Source organism: Lithobates pipiens, unplaced genomic scaffold (genome assembly GCF_037356315.1).
Source record: "Lithobates pipiens isolate NorthernLeopardFrog02 unplaced genomic scaffold, aLitPip1_a1.2 Scaffold_22, whole genome shotgun sequence".
NCBI lineage: Eukaryota > Metazoa > Chordata > Amphibia > Anura > Ranidae > Lithobates > Lithobates pipiens.
Genome location: NW_027507784.1, coordinates 349679601 through 349698908, shown reverse-complemented (window position 1 = coordinate 349698908; position 19308 = coordinate 349679601).

Sequence of the window (19308 nt, the reverse complement as noted above, 5' to 3'; positions counted from 1 at the left end):
CTTTCCTTTCTATCCACCCCTTCCTCCTCCTTTCCTTCCTATCCGCCCCCTTCCTGCCCCTCTCCTTCCTCTCTGCCCCCTTCCTCCACTCCTCCTTCCTCTCTGCCCCCTTCCTTCCCCACTCTGTCCTCTCCGGCTCCTTCCTCTCCACCCCCCCTTCCTCCCCTCTCCTTCCTCTCCGCCCCCTTCCTCCCCCTCTCCTTATTCTCCGCCCCCTTCCTCCTTCCTCTCCACCCCCTTCCTCCCCTCTCCTCCCTCTTCCTCCCCTCTCCTTCCTCTCCGCCCCCTTCCTCCCCCCTCTCCTTCCTCTCCTCCCCCTTCCTCCCCTCTCCTCCCTCTTCCTCCCCTCTCCTTCCTCTCTGCCCTCCTTCCTCCCCCTCGGCTTCCTCTCCGCCCCTTCCTCCCCTCTCATTGCTCTCCACCCCCTTCCTCCCCCTCTGCTTCCTCTCCGCCCCCTTCCTCCCCTCTCCTTCCTCTCCGCCCCCTTCCTCCCCCTCTCCTTCCTCTCCGCCCCCTTCCTCCCCCTCTCCTTCCTCTCCACCCCCTTCCTCCCCTCTCCTCCCTCTTCCTCCCCTCTCCTTCCTCTCCGCCCCCTTCCTCCCCCTCTCCTTCCTCTCTGCCCCCTTCCTCCCCCCTCTCCTTCCTCTCCTCCCCCTTCCTCCCCTCTCCTCCCTCTTCCTCCCCTCTCCTTCCTCTCTGCCCCCTTCCTCCCCCTCTGCTTCCTCTCCGCCCCTTCCTCCCCTCTCATTGCTCTCCACCCCCTTCCTCCCCCTCTGCTTCCTCTCCGCCCCCTTCCTCCCCTCTCATTGCTCCCCGCCCCCTTCCTCCCCTCTCATTGCTCTCCGCCCTCTTCCTCCCCTCTCCTTCCCCTCCGCCCCCTTCCTCCCCTTCTGCTTCCTCTCCGCCCCCTCCCCCCCCTCTTCTTCCTCTCCGCCTCCTTCCTCCCCACTCATTGCTCTCTGCCCCCTTCATGCCCCTTCTGCTTCCTCTTCCCCCCTTCCTCCCCTCTCATTGCTCTCCGCCCCCTTCTTCCCCCTCTGCTTCCTCTCCGCCCCTTCCTCCCCTCTCATTGCTCTCCGCCCCCTTCCTCCCCTCTCATTGCTCTCCGCCCTCTTCCTCCCCTCTCCTTCCCCTCCGCCCCCTTCCTCCCCTTCTGCTTCCTCTCCGCCCCCTCCCCCCTCTTCTTCCTCTCCGCCTCCTTCCTCCCCTCTCATTGCTCTCCGCCCCCTTCTTCCCCCTCTGCTTCCTCTTCCCCCCTTCCTCCCCTCTCATTGCTCTCCGCCCCCTTCTTCCCCCTCTGCTTCCTCTGCGCCCCTTCCTCCCCTCTCATTGCTCTCCGCCCCCTTCCTCCCCCTCTGCTTCCTCTCCGCCCCCTTCCTCCCCTCTCATTGCTCTCCGCCCTCTTCCTCCCCTCTCCTTCCTCTCCGCCCCTTCCTCCCCCTCTGCTTCCTCTCCGCCCCCTTCCTCCCCTCTCATTGCTCTCCGCCCCCTTCCTCCCCTCTCATTGCTCTCCTCCCCCTTCCTCCCCCTCTGCTTCCTCTCCGCCCCCTTCCTCCCCTCTCATTGCTCTCCGCCCCCTTCCTTCCCTCTCCTTGCACCATTTCATACTTTTTGTCATTACATTTCTTACCGCTGATGACTCTCAGTGAGGACTGTCTGTGATGCCTCAGCACCAATTAGAAAGCAGCTGAAGAATAAATGGATTCGTCTATTTCAGATGGAAATTATAATAATCGGTTTTATAGGATGTTCATTTCCCGTCCTCGCTGCGTCTTTTATCATTGTCATCCTCCATGTTAGAGATCTATAAGTGTTACATCCTTCCTCCAATTATACATTGTATTCACTTATTACCTTTTGTATCACTTGCCCCTCCCTTCTAGATTGTAAGCTCTTGTGACCAGGGCCTGGGAAATGTACTGTCCCCCTTTATATTGTACAGCGTTGCACAAACTGTTGGCCCCATATAAATCCTGTATAATAATGAGGGACATTTTCTTCTCTGATTTCGGCACAATGTATGGACAATACGCACAGAACAATATGGCGGCTCCCGCGCCAACCCAGAAACAATGGCCGATCTCCGTATAATGAGGTTCTGGATGAGTACTGAGGACAATAGGCAGGGCAGTGCAGGTACAGCCCACAAGGGGGCAGCAGGAGCCGGCTCCCCAGACACCATTCATATGGCCACCAGCAGCCAATCAGCATTGTGCCGGGTGTCCTGCGGGTGACCACAGTAAAGGCGAGATATCATTCATCCCGCAGTCCCCTCATATGTCACCGGCTGACAGCCGCCAGCGTGCCAATTCATTCAATTAGTAATCAATTAGCTTGTTACTATCGCATGTAATGAGCTTTTTATAGAGAGGGGAGAGCAGCTGGTCAGTGATAAAAGTGCCATTAATAAATTGTTCCGTCCCCCCCCCCAAAACACCGACCCCCCCAACGTCTGGCGGAATTACTGCGCCTTTTCACATGACAAAACCTCATTTCTCCCCGGAGGGATCGACCATCAATCCTTCTGTCTGCCTGACACCTCCTCCAATCTATACGTATTGTACTTCTATATACAGTATAGCTGTACAGAGAACACCAGAGGAGCTTACACTCTAATATCCCCTCCCCCCACAGTCACACACTATTATTATTATACATTTATATAGCTTCGTACAGAGAACACCAGAGGAGCTTACACTCTAATGTCCCTCCTCCACAGTCACATACTTTTATTATTATTATTATTATACATTTATATAGCTTCGTACAGAGAACACCAGAGGAGCTTACACTCTAATGTCCCTCCTCCACAGTCACACACTATTATTATTATACATTTATATATCTCTGACATATACCGCAGCGCTGTACAGAGAACACCAGAGGAGCTTACACTCTAATGTCCCTCCTCCACAGTCACACACTTTTATTATTATTATTATTATACATTTATATATCTCTGACATATACCACAGTGCTGTACAAAGATCACTGAGCCAATCACATCAGAGGAGCTTACGCTCTAATGTCCCTCCCCCACAGTCACACACTATAATTATTATACATTTATATAGCTCTGACATATACCGCAGTGCTGTACAGTGAGCAGAGAGGACAGGGCGTTTTGGGGACAGTAGGGTGACAGAGAAAGGTTGAGGGCTGTAGATAGGCAGGAAACTGTTGGAGGCAAAAGATGGATAGGGATGGTTAGGGGCATTAGAGGGACAGGTAATGGTTGGGGGCAGTAGAGGGAAAGGAAGGGTTGGGGCAGGAGAGTGACGGGGAAGGATTGGGGCAGTAGAGGGACAGAGAAGGATTGGGGCAGTAAAGGGACAGGGATGGGTTGGGGCAGTAGAGGAATGGTTGGGGCAGTAGAGAGACATTTGGCAGTGTAGATCTTTCGGAGCGAGGTGTGAAGGGCTATTTGTGCTGGGTGGTGAATTGTAGCCAATGACAGTAGAGGGACAGGAATGGGTTGGGGGCAGTAGATGCACATGGATGGGTTGGGGCAGTAGAGGGAAAGGAAGGGTTGGGGCAGGAGAGTGACAGGGAAGGATTGGGGCAGTAGAGGGACGGGGATGGGTTGGGGCAATAGAGGGACATTTGGCAGTGTAGATCTTTGGAGCGAGGTGTGAAGGGCTATTTGTGCCGGGTGGTGAATTGTAGCCATTGACAGTAGAGGAACAGGGATGGGTTGGGGCAGTAGAGGGACAGGGATGGGTTGAGGGCAGTAGATGGACATGGATGGGTTGGGGCAGTAGAGGGATAGGTTGGGGGCAGTAGAGGGACAGGGAATGGTTGGGGCAGTAGAGGGTTAGTTGGGGGCAGTAAAGGGACAGGGAATAGTTGGGACAGTAGAGGGATAGGTTTGGGGCAGTAGAGGGACAGGGAATGATTGGGGCAGTAGAAGGTTAGTTGGGGGCAGTAAAGGGACAGGAAAGGGTTGGGGCAGTAGAGGGATGGGTTGGGGGCAGTAGATGTACAGGGATGGGTCGGGCAATAGAGGGATGGGTTGGGGGCAGTAGATGTACAGGGATGGGTGGGGACAGTAGAGGGATGGTTGGGGCAGTAGAGGGACATTTGATGGTGTAGATCTTCTGAGTGAGGTATGAAGGGCTCTTTGTGCCGGGTGGTGAATTGTAGTCAATGACAGTAGATGTACAGGGATGGGTTGGGGCAGTAGAGGGATGGTCCGGGCAGTAGAGGGATGGTTGGGGCAGTAGAGCGATGGTCAGGGCAGTGGGGGACATTTGGCGGTGTAGATCCTCGGCGCGCAGTGTGAAGGGCTCTTTGTGCCGGGTGGTGAATTGTAGTCAATGACAGTAGATGTACAGGGATGGGTTGGGGCAGTAGAGGGATAGTCGGGGTAGTAGAGCGATGGTCAGGGCAGTAGAGTGATGGTCGGGGCAGTAAAGGGATGGTCGGGGTAGTAGAGCGATGGTCGGGGCAGTAGAGGGACATTTGGCGGTGTAGCTCCTCAGCGCGCAGTGTGAAGGGCTCTTTGTGCCGGGTGGTGAATTGTAGTCAATGACAGTAGATGTACAGGGATAGTCGGGGCAGTAGAGGGATGGTCGGGGCAGTAGAGGGATGGTCGGGGCAGTAGAGGGATAGTCTGGGCAGTAGAGGGATAGTCGGGGCAGTAGAGCGATGGTCGGGGCAGTAGAGGGATAGTCGGGGCAGTAGAGGGATAGTCGGGGTAGTAGAGCGATGGTCGGGGCAGTAGAGGGATAGTCGGGGCAGTAGAGGGATAGTCGGGGCAGTAGAGGGATGGTCGGGGCAGTAGAGGGATGGGTTGGGGTAGTAGAGGGATGGTGGGGGCAGTAGAGGGATAGTCGGGGCAGTAGAGGGACATTTGGTGGTGTAGATCCTCGGCGCGCGGTGTGAAGGGCTCTTTGTGCCGGGTGGTGAATTGTAGTCAATGACAGTAGATGTGCAGGGATGGGTTGGGGCAGTAGAGGGATAGTCGGGGCAGTAGAGGGATAGTCGGGGCAGTAGAGGGATAGTCGGGGCAGTGGAGGGACATTTGGTGGTGTAGATCCTCGGCGCGCGGTGTGAAGGGCTCTTTGTGGCGGGTGGTGAATTGTAGTCAATGACAGTAGATGTACAGGGATGGTCGGGGTAGTAGAGGGATAGTCGGGGCAGTAGAGGGATAGTCGGGCAGTAGAGGGATGGTCGGGGCAGTAGAGGGATGGTCGGGGCAGTAGAGGGATGGTCGGGGTAGTAGAGGGATGGTCGGGGCAGTAGAGGGATGGTCGGGGTAGTAGAGGGATGGTCGGGGCAGTGGAGGGATAGTCAGGGCAGTAGAGGGATGGTCGGGGCAGTAGAGGGATAGTCGGGGAAGTAGAGGGATAGTCTGGGCAGTAGAGGGATAGTCGGGGTAGTAGAGCGATGGTCGGGGCAGTAGAGGGATAGTCGGGGCAGTAGAGGGATAGTCGGGGCAGTAGAGGGATGGTCGGGGCAGTAGAGGGATGGTGGGGGCAGTAGAGGGATAGTCGGGGCAGTAGAGGGACATTTGGCGGTGTAGATCCTCGGCGCGCGGTGTGAAGGGCTCTTTGTGCCGGGTGGTGAATTGTAGTCAATGACAGTAGATGTACAGGGATGGGTTGGGGCAGTAGAGCGATGGTCGGGGCAGTGGAGGGATGGTTGGGGCAGTAGAGGGATGGTCGGGGCAGTAGAGGGATGGGTTGGGGTAGTAGAGGGATAGTCGGGGCAGTAGAGGGATAGTCGGGGCAGTGGAGGGACATTTGGCGGTGTAGCTCCTCGGCGCGCGGTGTGAAGGGCTCTTTGTGGCGGGTGGTGAATTGTAGTCAATGACAGTAGATGTACAGGGATGGGTTGGGGCAGTAGAGCGATGGTCGGGGCAGTGGAGGGATGGTTGGGGCAGTAGAGGGATAGTCGGGGCAGTAGAGGGATAATCGGGGTAGTAGAGCGATGGTCAGGGCAGTAGAGGGATAGTCGGGGCAGTAGAGGGATAGTCGGGGCAGTAGAGGGATAGTCGGGGAAGTAGAGGGATAGTCAGGGCAGTAGAGGGATGGTCGGGGTAGTAGAGGGATAGTCGGGGCAGTAGAGGGATAGTCGGGGCAGTAGAGGGACATTTGGCGGTGTAGATCCTCGGCGCGCGGTGTGAAGGGCTCTTTGTGCCGGGTGGTGAATTGTAGTCAATGACAGTACAGGGATGGTCGGGGTAGTAGAGGGATGGTGGGGGCAGTAGAGGGATAGTCGGGGTAGTAGAGGGATAGTCTGGGCAGTAGAGGGATAGTCGGGGCAGTAGAGGGATAGTCGGGGCAGTGGAGGGACATTTGGCGGTGTAGATCCTCGGCGCGCGGTGTGAAGGGCTCTTTGTGGCGGGTGGTGAATTGTAGTCAATGACTCGGTACATTAACTCTTGGAGGAAGAGCGGAGTCAGTAATGAGGCGATGGGCTTCTGTCTTGTATTCCATTTATCATCCTGTTTGCCGGGATCTCATATCCTTTTATCTGTGGTGCTCCTGTCACCAGCGCCGGTATAAATCACTCGTCACCCTGTTAAGGGTCAGGGGCTGGCATCATTATTGACAAATTAGGGTCCCTGTTAGTGTCTCCCCGGCTGGCCCTGGAAGTGTTCTCATTTCCATATCAATGGCAGAGGGAGATAATTAATAATTAGACTCTTAACCCCCTGGACACGCGGTGGAGGGGTGGAGGGGGTGGAGGGGTGGAGGGGTATCGGTAGATCTCTGGCCTGGAAATCCGTCAATAAGACGGACAGAGGAGGATATATGCAGCTGGAATGGTTGCTGGTGATTTCCAGGGACAATAGGCGCAGCCCTCGCTAATCCGCCAGATAAACGCCATTTATCGTCTCGGCTCGCAGATGAAATAAAAATATTGTCATTGTGATCTGCGCTCAGCCCAATGAGCTCATTATACATTCATTGGGGCGGGTTATCAGCCAGATCTGTAATTTCTATGTAAATGAGCCATTATGTAGTCATTATGAGGTGCGATCGTCCCCTCCGAGGTGATACAATGTGTCTGATAGAGGAAATCTTCCCTCCCTCTGTACATGGGGTACCTTGTATGTTCTGCATCACTGAGCCCCATATTAAAGCTGCACAGACACCGGGGCACTGCACCATGCCATGATCTTATTGGTTTTATCAGGACTACCTGGGGGCCCCTGAGTCCTGGCATCTCATTACCCTTGGGGGCCCTGTATCCTGGCACCTCATAACCCCGGGGACCCTTGAGTCCTGGCATCTCATTACCCTTGGGATCCCCTGAGAGCTGGCATCTCATTACCCATGGGGGCCCCTGAGTCCTGGCATCTCATTACCCTTGGGATCCCCTGAGAGCTGGCACCTCATTACCCTTGGGGCCCTGTGTCCTGGCACCTCATAACCCCGGGGCCCTTGAGTCCTGGCATCTCATTACCCTTGGGGGCCCTGTATCCTGGCACCTCATAACCCCGGGGCCCTTGAGTCCTGGCATCTCATTACCCTTGGGATCCCCTGAGAGCTGGCATCTCATTACCCATGGGGGGCCCTGAGTCCTGGCATCTCATTACCCTTGGGGCCCTGTGTCCTGGCACCTCATAATCCCTGGGGTGTCCTGTGTCCTGGTACCTCATTACCCTTGGGGGCCCTGTGTCCTGGCACCTTATAACCCCTGGGGGGTCCTGTGTCCTGGCATCTCATAATACCCTGGGGGGTCCTGTGTCCTGGTGCCTCATTACCCTTGGGGCCCTGTGTCCTGGCACCTCATAACCCCGGGGGCCCTTGAGTCCTGCCATCTCATTACCCTTGGGATCCCCTGAGAGCTGGCATCTCTTTACCCATGGGGGCCCCTGAGTCCTGGCATCTCATTACCCATGGGGGCCCCTGAGTCCTGGCATATCATTAACCTTGGGAGCATCCCTGTATCCCAGCACTCCATAACCCCTGGGGGCCCTGTATCCTATCACCTCATTACACTTGGGGGCCCCTAAGTCCTGGCATCTCATTACCCTTGGGGCCCTGTATCCTGGCACCTCATGACCCCTGGGGGCCCCTCTATCCTGACATCTCATTACCCTTGGGGGCCCTGTATCCTGGCACCTCATGACCCCTCGGGGCCCCTGTGTCCTGGCACATTATTACACTTGGGGGCCCCTGAGTCCTGATATCTCATTACCCTTGGGGGCCCTGTGTGCTGGCATCTCATTCCCCTTGGGAGCCCCTGTGTCCTGGCATCTCATTACCCTTGGGGGCCCCTGTGTGCTGGCATCTCATTACCCTTGGGGGCCCCTGTGTGCTGGCATTTCATTACCCTTGGGGGGCCCTGTGTCCTGGCATCTCATTACCCTTGGGGGGCCCTGTGTGCTGGCATTTCATTACCCTTGGGGGGCCCTGTGTCCTGGCATCTCATTACCCTTGGGGGCCCTGTATCCTGGCACCTCATAACCCCGGGGCCCTTGAGTCCTGGCATCTCATTACCCTTGGGATCCCCTGAGAGCTGGCATCTCATTACCCATGGGGGGCCCTGAGTCCTGGCATCTCATTACCCTTGGGGCCCTGTGTCCTGGCACCTCATAATCCCTGGGGTGTCCTGTGTCCTGGTACCTCATTACCCTTGGGGGCCCTGTGTCCTGGCACCTTATAACCCCTGGGGGGTCCTGTGTCCTGGCATCTCATAATACCCTGGGGGGTCCTGTGTCCTGGTGCCTCATTACCCTTGGGGCCCTGTGTCCTGGCACCTCATAACCCCGGGGGCCCTTGAGTCCTGCCATCTCATTACCCTTGGGATCCCCTGAGAGCTGGCATCTCTTTACCCATGGGGGCCCCTGAGTCCTGGCATCTCATTACCCATGGGGGCCCCTGAGTCCTGGCATATCATTAACCTTGGGAGCATCCCTGTATCCCAGCACTCCATAACCCCTGGGGGCCCTGTATCCTATCACCTCATTACACTTGGGGGCCCCTAAGTCCTGGCATCTCATTACCCTTGGGGCCCTGTATCCTGGCACCTCATGACCCCTGGGGGCCCCTCTATCCTGACATCTCATTACCCTTGGGGGCCCTGTATCCTGGCACCTCATGACCCCTCGGGGCCCCTGTGTCCTGGCACATTATTACACTTGGGGGCCCCTGAGTCCTGATATCTCATTACCCTTGGGGGCCCTGTGTGCTGGCATCTCATTCCCCTTGGGAGCCCCTGTGTCCTGGCATCTCATTACCCTTGGGGGCCCCTGTGTGCTGGCATCTCATTACCCTTGGGGGCCCCTGTGTGCTGGCATTTCATTACCCTTGGGGGGCCCTGTGTCCTGGCATCTCATTACCCTTGGGGGGCCCTGTGTCCTGGCATCTCATTACCCTTGGGGGGCCCTGTGTCCTGGCATCTCATTACCCTTGGGGGCCCCTGTGTCCTGGCATCTCATTACCCTTGGGGGCCCCTGTGTCCTGGGATCTCTTTACCCTTGGGGGCCCCTGTGTGCTGGCATCTCATTCCCCTTGGGGGCCCCTGTGTGCTGGCATCTCATTCCCCTTGGGGGCCCCTGTGTGCTGGCATCTCATTACCCTTGGGGGGCCCTGTGTCCTGGCATCTCATTACCCTTGGGGGGCCCTGTGTCCTGGCATCTCATTACCCTTGGGGGCCCCTGTGTCCTGGCATCTCATTCCCCTTGGGGGCCCCTGTGTGCTTGCATCTCATTCCCCTTGGGGGCCCCTGTGTGCTGGCATCTCATTCCCCTTGGGGGCCCCTGTGTGCTGGCATCTCATTACCCTTGGGGGCCCCTGTGTGCTGGCATCTCATTACCCTTGGGGGGCCCTGTGTCCTGGCATCTCATTACCCTTGGGGGCCCCTGTGTGCTGGCATCTCATTACCCTTGGGGGCCCCTGTGTGCTGGCATCTCATTACCCTTGGGGGCCCCTGTGTGCTGGCATCTCATTACCCTTGGGGGGCCCTGTGTCCTGGCATCTCATTACCCTTGGGGGGCTCTGTGTCCTGGCATCTCATTACCCTTGGGGGCCCCTGTGTCCTGACATCTCATTACCCTTGGGGGCCCCTGTGTCCTGACATCTCATTACCCTTGGGGGCCCCTGTGTCCTGGCATCTCATTACCCTTGGGGGCCCCTGTGTCCTGACATCTCATTACCCTTGGGGGCCCCTGTGTCCTGACATCTCATTACCCTTGGGGGCCCCTGTGTCCTGGCATCTCATTACCCTTGGGGGCCCCTGTGTCCTGGCATCTCATTACACTTGAGGGCCCCTGAGTCCTGATATCTCATTCCCCTTGGGGGCCCTGTGTGCTGGCATCTCATTCCCCTTGGGGGCCCCTGTGTGCTGGCATCTCATTCCCCTTGGGGGCCCCTGTGTGCTGGCATCTCATTACCCTTGGGGGCCCCTGTGTCCTGACATCTCATTACCCTTGGGGGCCCCTGTGTCCTGACATCTCATTACCCTTGGGGGCCCCTGTGTCCTGACATCTCATTACCCTTGGGGGGCCCTGAGTCCTGACATCTCATTACCCTTCGGGGCCCCTGTGTCCTGGCACTCCATAACCTTCCACTTTCAGCTGGACCTTTCTGTGTTTCCTCTGGGCTCAGCAGTCTGGAGATGGGAGTGTTGGGAATGTACATTATTAGGGCTCAGTCACATGTTCCTTCACCAGAAGTCATCCAACGCACACACCAAGATAACATCAGTGGAGGCCAGGCACAGCGCATTTCCTGAACATTGTACACACTGCATTAATGCCGGCGCTATTTCCTGCATATGGCGGAAAGAAAACCTACGCTTGTCCCCAATCAGAGAACGTCCAGAACACGGACATGACCACAGAGTTCAGAAGAGGAACCTCATGTATGAAGACACGGAGCGAGGTGTGACCAGGCCGCCCCCGCCGCATCCTTCACATGGAGAATGATTGGATGTTGTCCGGGACATGCGGGGGTGGGGCGTTCCTTTCCAGGTTACTGTTCCGGATTCTTTTCTTTACAGCGGATATTTGTTTTCTTCAGTTTTGTACTTGATTGGGTTTCCAGAAATTCTTGGAACCATTATTAGACCTCCCGGCTGCTTGACCCTGACCAGACCTCCTGGAGTGTTGGATCCTGCACCTCGATCATTGGTTTCTGGTGGGCCCCGTGTAGTGTAGGATTACTGACCTTGGCAGAGCCCCCCTATAATGTAGCCTCATTCACCTCATCCAAGCCCCCTATGGTGTACAGATCCTGAATAACGGAAGGGCTCCCTATAGTATAGGATTACTAACCTTGACAGAGCCTCCTATAGTGTAAGATTGTTGGCCTTAACAGGCCCTTATAGTATAAGATTATTGGCCTTAGCAAGTCCTTATAGTATAAGATTATTGGCCTTAGCAGGTCCTTATAGTATAAGATTATTGGCCTTAGCAGGCCCCTATAGTATAAGATTATTAGCCTTAGCAGGCCCCTATAGTATAAGATTATTGGCCTTAGCAGGCCCCTATAGTATAAGATTATTGGCCTTAGCAGGTCCTTATAGTATAAGATTATTGGCCTTAGCAGGCCCCTATAGTATAAGATTATTGGCCTTAGCAGGCCCCTATAGTATAAGATTATTGGCCTTAGCAGGCCCTTATAGTATAAGATTATTGGCCTTAGCAGGCCCCTATAGTATAAGATTATTGGCCTTAGCAGGTCCTTATAGTATAAGATTATTGGCCTTAGCAGGCCCTTATAGTATAAGATTATTGGCCTTAGCAGGCCCCTATAGTATAAGATTATTGGGCTTAGCAGGCCCTTATAGTATAAGATTATTGGCCTTAGCAGGCCCCTATGGTATTAGATTTTTGGCCTTAGCAGGCCCCTATAGTATAAGATTATTGGCCTTAGCAGGCCCCTATAGTATAAGATTATTAGCCTTAGCAGGCCCCTATAGTATAAGATTATTGGCCTTAGCAGGTCCCTATAGTATAAGATTATTGGCCTTAGCAGGCCCCTATGGTATAAGATTATTAGCCTTAGCAGGCCCCTATAGTATAAGATTATTGGCCTTAGCAGGCCCCTATAGTATAAGATTATTAGCCTTAGCAGGCCCCTATAGTATAAGATTATTGGCCTTAGCAGGCCCCTATAGTATAAGATTATTAGCCTTAGCAGGCCCCTATAGTATAAGATTATTAGCCTTAGCAGGCCCCTATAGTATAAGATTATTGGCCTTAGCAGGTCCTTATAGTATAAGATTATTGGCCTTAGCAGGCCCCTATAGTATAAGATTATTGGCCTTAGCAGGCCCCTATAGTATAAGATTATTGGCCTTAGCAGGCCCTTATAGTATAAGATTATTGGCCTTAGCAGGCCCCTATAGTATAAGATTATTGGCCTTAGCAGGTCCTTATAGTATAAGATTATTGGCCTTAGCAGGCCCTTATAGTATAAGATTATTGGCCTTAGCAGGCCCCTATAGTATAAGATTATTGGGCTTAGCAGGCCCTTATAGTATAAGATTATTGGCCTTAGCAGGCCCCTATGGTATTAGATTTTTGGCCTTAGCAGGCCCCTATAGTATAAGATTATTGGCCTTAGCAGGCCCCTATAGTATAAGATTATTAGCCTTAGCAGGCCCCTATAGTATAAGATTATTGGCCTTAGCAGGTCCCTATAGTATAAGATTATTGGCCTTAGCAGGCCCCTATGGTATAAGATTATTAGCCTTAGCAGGCCCCTATAGTATAAGATTATTGGCCTTAGCAGGCCCCTATAGTATAAGATTATTAGCCTTAGCAGGCCCCTATAGTATAAGATTATTGGCCTTAGCAGGCCCCTATAGTATAAGATTATTAGCCTTAGCAGGCCCCTATAGTATAAGATTATTGGCCTTAGCAGGCCCCTATAGTATAAGATTATTAGCCTTAGCAGGCCCCTATAGTATAAGATTATTAGCCTTAGCAGGCCCCTATAGTATAAGATTATTGGCCTTAGCAGGCCCCTATAGTATAAGATTATTGGCCTTAGCAGGCCCCTATAGTATAAGATTATTGGCCTTAGCAGGCCCCTATAGTATAAGATTATTGGCCTTAGCAGGTCCCTATAGTATAAGATTATTGGCCTTAGCAGGTCCCTATAGTATAAGATTATTGGCCTTAGCAGGCCCCTATAGTATAAGATTACTGATCTTGGCAGAGACCCCGTGATCTTGGATCTTTGGTCTCGGCAGACACCTTTAATACAGGATTGCTGACCTCAGCAGGGCCCCCTATAGTGCAGGTTTGTTAGTCTTGGTGGTGGAGCCCCCTATAGTGTAGGATCGTCTATAGATCATTGGCCCCTGCCCTGCTCTTAATAAGGCCCACATATAGTAGCATGCATGGCCTCTGCAGGATCCCCTGTGCTGTAGGATTATTGCCCTGGGTAGAGCCCATATTATAGTGTAGGATCATTGACCCTGCCCCCCCCCCCCCCCCCACAATAATATAGGATTATTGACCCTGTCAGCACAGCAGTGTTCTATATGTTCTATACATAACATGATGACGTTATTTCGTAACGACGGGACTACGTTCAGGCTAGTAGCCAATAGCTTTGGTGTAGGAATTTGATCTGAGCATGCGTGGCACTTTGTCCGATCGGAATTCTCTACACAAGATCGGAGTATGTCCGAGAGGAGCATTTTACCGGCAAGTTGGAAAACTTGGTCCGTCGGATATTCCGATGGAAACAGTCCGATGGAGACCACACACAGTAGGAATATCCGACAAAACGGTCCGATAGGAAACATTCCGACGGAATCTCCAACCGTGAGTACGGGGGCTAAGATAGGGTCATTGCCCCAGCAATGCTCTCTATAGTATAACACCATTGGCCCCAACAACTCTATATAGGACCCCTAAAATATGGGATCATTGACCCTGGCAACTCTCTCTATAGTATAAGATCACTGACCCCAGCAGTCCTCTATATAGGGCCCCTATAATATTAGATCATTGCCCCAGCAGTCCTCTATGTATAGGGCCCCTATAATATTATATCATTGCCCCAGCAGCCCTCTATAAAGGGGCCCCTATAATATTAGATCATTGGCCCAGCAGCCCTCTATATAGGGGCCCCTATAATATTAGATCATTGGCCCAGCAATCCTCTATATAGGGGCCCCTATAATATTAGATCATTGGCCCAGCAGCCCTCTATATAGGAGCCCCTATAATATTAGATCATTGCCCCAGCAGTCTTCTATATAGGGGCCCCTATAATATTAGATCATTGCCCCAGCAGTCCTCTATATAGGGGCCCCTATAATATTAGATCATTGCCCCAGCAGCCCTCTATATAGGGGCCCTATAATATTAGATCATTGGCCCAGCAGCCCTCTATATAGGGCCCCTATAATATTAGACCATTGGCCCAGCAGTCCTCTATGTATAGGGCACCTATAATATTAGATCATTGCCCCAGCAGCCATCTATATAGGGGCCTCTATAATTTTAGATCATTGGCCCAGCAGCCCTCTATATAGGGGCCCTTATAATATTAGATCATTGCCCCAGCAGCCCTCTATATAGGGGCCCCTATAATATTAGATCATTGGCCCAGCAGCCCTCTATATAGGGCCCCTATAATATTAGATCATTGGCCCAGCAGCCCTCTATATAGGGGCCCCTATAATATTAGATCATTGGCCCAGCAGCCATTTATAAAGGGGCCCTATAATATTAGATCATTGGCCCAGCAGCCATCTATATAGGGGCCCCTATAATATTAGATCATTGGCCCAGCAGCCCTCTATAAAGGGGCCCTATAATATTAGATCATTGGCCCAGCAGCCATCTATATAGGGGCCCCTATAATATTAGATCATTGGCCCAGCAGCCCTCTATATAGGGGCCCCTATAATATTAGATCATTGGCCCAGCAGCCCTCTATATAGGGGCCCCTATAATATTAGATCATTGCCCCAGCAGCCATCTATATAGGGGCTCTATAATATTAGATCATTGCCCCAGCAGCCCTCTATATAGGGGCCCCTGACCTCGGCTCCGGTCCTATAGCAGAAGCTGTAGCTGCCCATCCTCCGCTGTCCATGATTCCAGCCTTGCGGAGGGATTGGCGGGATCGCTCTTCGCGGTGCGGTTGGAATAATCGTGTTTACTTTGAGTATTTTCTATAGAAGATCCGTCTTTTCTTTTATCTGCGATATTAAAATCAATTAAGAGCGTCGGATGCGATATCCACCAGAGCTTCACCTGACGAGGATTTTTATCTTAATTATCTCAGGAATTTGCACTGCTCTGATTTAATTCAATTTGCATGCATGGCAAAGCCTTGTTAAAGGTAATAATATTACATGTGTCAGCGGCGGGCGAGTGAAGATTTTATCACCGGAAACGCTCGACGCCGCCGTGCGCAGATCTGCAATATTGTCTTCTAATTAGAGGAACACAAAGGACATCCATTGTCTGCGCGGCTTTGTATCTCTTTGTTGCCCAATTCTCAGTAGAGATGGATTTGGCGCTCGCCGTGCGCCACGGCTGTGATATATTCTTGTCACACGGAGAATGCCGAGCACGCCGCGCGCCGCTCTGTGATTTATTTCACGTTATGATTCTGAGTACAAAACATGGAGGATTGATAAAGCGCCATCAGTGTAGCGATCTCCAAAAACCGCGCCGGATCTTCTGTAGGATCTCAGGGCCCATTCACATTGTGTTAAAATACCTCCCCCGCAAAAAATACCTCCCCCGCCGCGGGGCAATTCCAGAAATACATCATTTCTTTCTGTGATTTAGTGAAAAAATGTCATCGGCACACCAAGGGTTCCTCAGAAGGATCCATAGCTTCATTCGCGCGATGGCACGGTCACATGATCGCACGGACAGACGATCGCACGGACACACGATAGAACTGACACGCGATCGCACGGACAGACGATCGCACGGACAGACGATAGCACTGACACACGATCACACGGACAGGCGTACGGCAATTTTTCAGAGCCGCACAGGGCCCCTTCGTCAGGCAACAGTGTGGGAGGGTCCATATAAATCAATAACAACGCACCAAAACACATAGAACACGGAATTTGTCACATTGGTGTCACAAGGCTTTTCCAATGGATGGGAACAATCCGATCCAATCTACTACTAATTCTAATATTCTGGAAACGACAAATCACCTACCTAACACTACCAACATACACACATCGATCGCCATGAGCCCCAATGATATGATGGGATGTGCCATACAATCAGAAGGATCCACCATTGGATCATCCAGTCACATGGGTGCCAGTCCTGCTTTGCCATTGGAGAGCTCCCCCCCCCCCCCCTTTCCCACCTACTGATTGTACAATGTGCATTTTCAGCCATTTGATATACTTATTATTCTATAAATTATTATTTTATTATTATATACATTGTATACATTCTATTATTATTATATACATTATATTATTATTATTATTATTATTATTATATACACTGTATACATTTTTATTATATACAATGTATACATTATATTATTATTATTATATACATTGTATTATTAATATTATTATATTATTATTATATACATTGTATACATTATGATATTATTATTATTATTGTTATTATTATTATTATTATTATTATATACATTGTATTATTATTATTATTATATTATTATCATTATATACATTGTATACATTATATTATTATTATTATTATTATATATATTATATTATTATTATATACATTGTATACATTATAGTATTATATTATTATTATTATATACATTGTATACATTGTATTATTATTATTATTATTATTATTATTATTATTATATACAATGTATACATTATATTATTATTATTATTATATACATTGTATACATTATATTATTATTATTATTATTATTATATACATTGTATACATTATATTATTATTATTATTATTATAATTATATACATTGTATACATTATATTATTATTATTATTATTATATACATTGTATTATTATTATTATTATTATTATTATATACAATGTATACATTATATTATTATTATTATTATTATATACATTGTATACATTATATTATTATTATTATTATTATTATATACATTGTATACATTATATTATTATTATTATATACATTGTATACATTATATTATTATTATTATTATTATTATTATTATTATTATTATTATTATTATTATTATTATTATTATTATATACATTGTATACATTATATTATTATTATATACATTGTATACATTATATTATTATTATTATTATTATTATTATTATATACATTGTATACATTATTATTATTATTATTATATTATTATTATTTTATACATTGTATACATTGTTTGCATTGATGGAGATTTACTAGAACTGGTGCACACAAAATCTGCTGCAGCTCTGCATAGTAACCAATCAGTTCCTAACTTCCGCTTGTTCAGTGAAGTTTTGTCAATAAAACCTGGAAGCTGATTGGTTCCTATGCAGAGCTGCAGCAGAATTAGTGTACAATGTATTATTCTTATGATATTGTTTTGGGCAGCAGAGTGGCTGAGTGGTTGGCACTTCCCCCTGGCAGCACTGAGATTGTGGGTTTGAATCCCAGGTTCTCTCTGTGGCCTGCATGGGTTTCCTCCGGGTACTCCGGTCTCCTCCGACTCTACAAAGACATGCTGGGAGGGTGATTGGCCCCAGTATGTATGAATGTGAGTTATGGAGATTAGATTGTAAGCTCCTCGAGGGCGGGGACTGATATGAATGTAAAGTGCTGTGCACACTGACATGTGACCTCCTGTAATAATACATTGTGTACATAATATTCCGTTCTCTGATCCTCGGTGAGTGCTTCCCCTGCGGGGTGTCCGAGTCGCTGTGCGGGAATTTCCCGAGACCGAGCGATTCATATGTGATGAGCGCCGCCATACATGGGACCATCAGATTTTCTGTACAATCCTCCCGGCTCGGGATCCCCGTCCACCCAGAGGACGGGCCGTATCCGCCATGTATTCAGCGTGAGGGTTGGGCGCGGACTGCGCAGGGTTAATGCGGATTCCTGCTGCGAGTTTTGCTCCGTCTGCTCGGCACTGATAAAGCGTCTTGTAGAATTGTCAGTTGTGGGCGGAGTTTACACGAGTCTTCTGGGGCTGCAGATGTGTGAGGCGGGAGTGAGGTGACAGCGCCGCGCCGGGACAAAGCAAATGGCAAAATCATTGTGTAATTATGGACGCCCCGGCCGGCTGTGCACTAAGAAAGGTCAGGAGGAACCGTGCCCCTCCCCCGCTACATCCACCTATGGTGTGCAGCGAGGGAGGTGAGACTCCTCAGTTATAGCCGCAATACTGCAAGAAGAACCTTCCATGGTATGGAGAGAGAACATGCCGACTCCCCGTATACAACCTGATTATATACTGTATACTCCCCGACACCCCGTATACAACCTGATTATATACTGTATACTCCCCGACACCCCGTATACAGCCCGATTATATACTGTATACTCCCCGACTCCCCGTATACAACCTGATTATATACTGTATACTCCCCGACTCCCCGTATACAACCTGATTATATACTGTATACTCCCCGACTCCCCGTATACAACCTGATTCTATACTGTATACTACCCGACTCCCCGTATACAACCTGATTCTATACTGTATACTCCCCGACTCCCCGTATACAACCTGATTCTATACTGTATACTCCCCGACTCCCCGTATACAGCCTGATTATATACTGTATACTCCCCGACTCCCCGTATACAGCCCGATTATATACTGTATACTCCCCGTATACAACCTGATTATATACTGTATACTCCCCGACTCCCCGTATACAACCTGATTATATACTGTATACTCCCCGACTCCCCGTATACAGCCCAATTATATACTGTATACTCCCGACTCCCCGTATACAGCCCGATTATATACTGTATACTCCCCGACTCTCTGTATACAGCCCGATTATATACTGTATACTCCCGACTCCCCGTATACAGCCCGATTATATACTGTATACTCCCCGACTCCCCATATACAACCTGATTATATACTGTATACTCCCCGACTCCCCGTATACAACCTGATTATATACTGTATACTCCCCGACTCCCCGTATACAGCCCGATTATATACTGTATACTCCCCGACTCTCTGTATACAGCCCGATTATATACTGTATACTCCCGACTCCCCGTATACAGCCCGATTATATACTGTATACTCCCCGACTCCCCATATACAACCTGATTATATACTGTATACTCCCCGTATACAACCTGATTATATACTGTATACTCCCCGTATACAACCTGATTATATACTGTATACTCCCCGACTCCCCGTATACAACCTGATAATATACTGTATACTCCC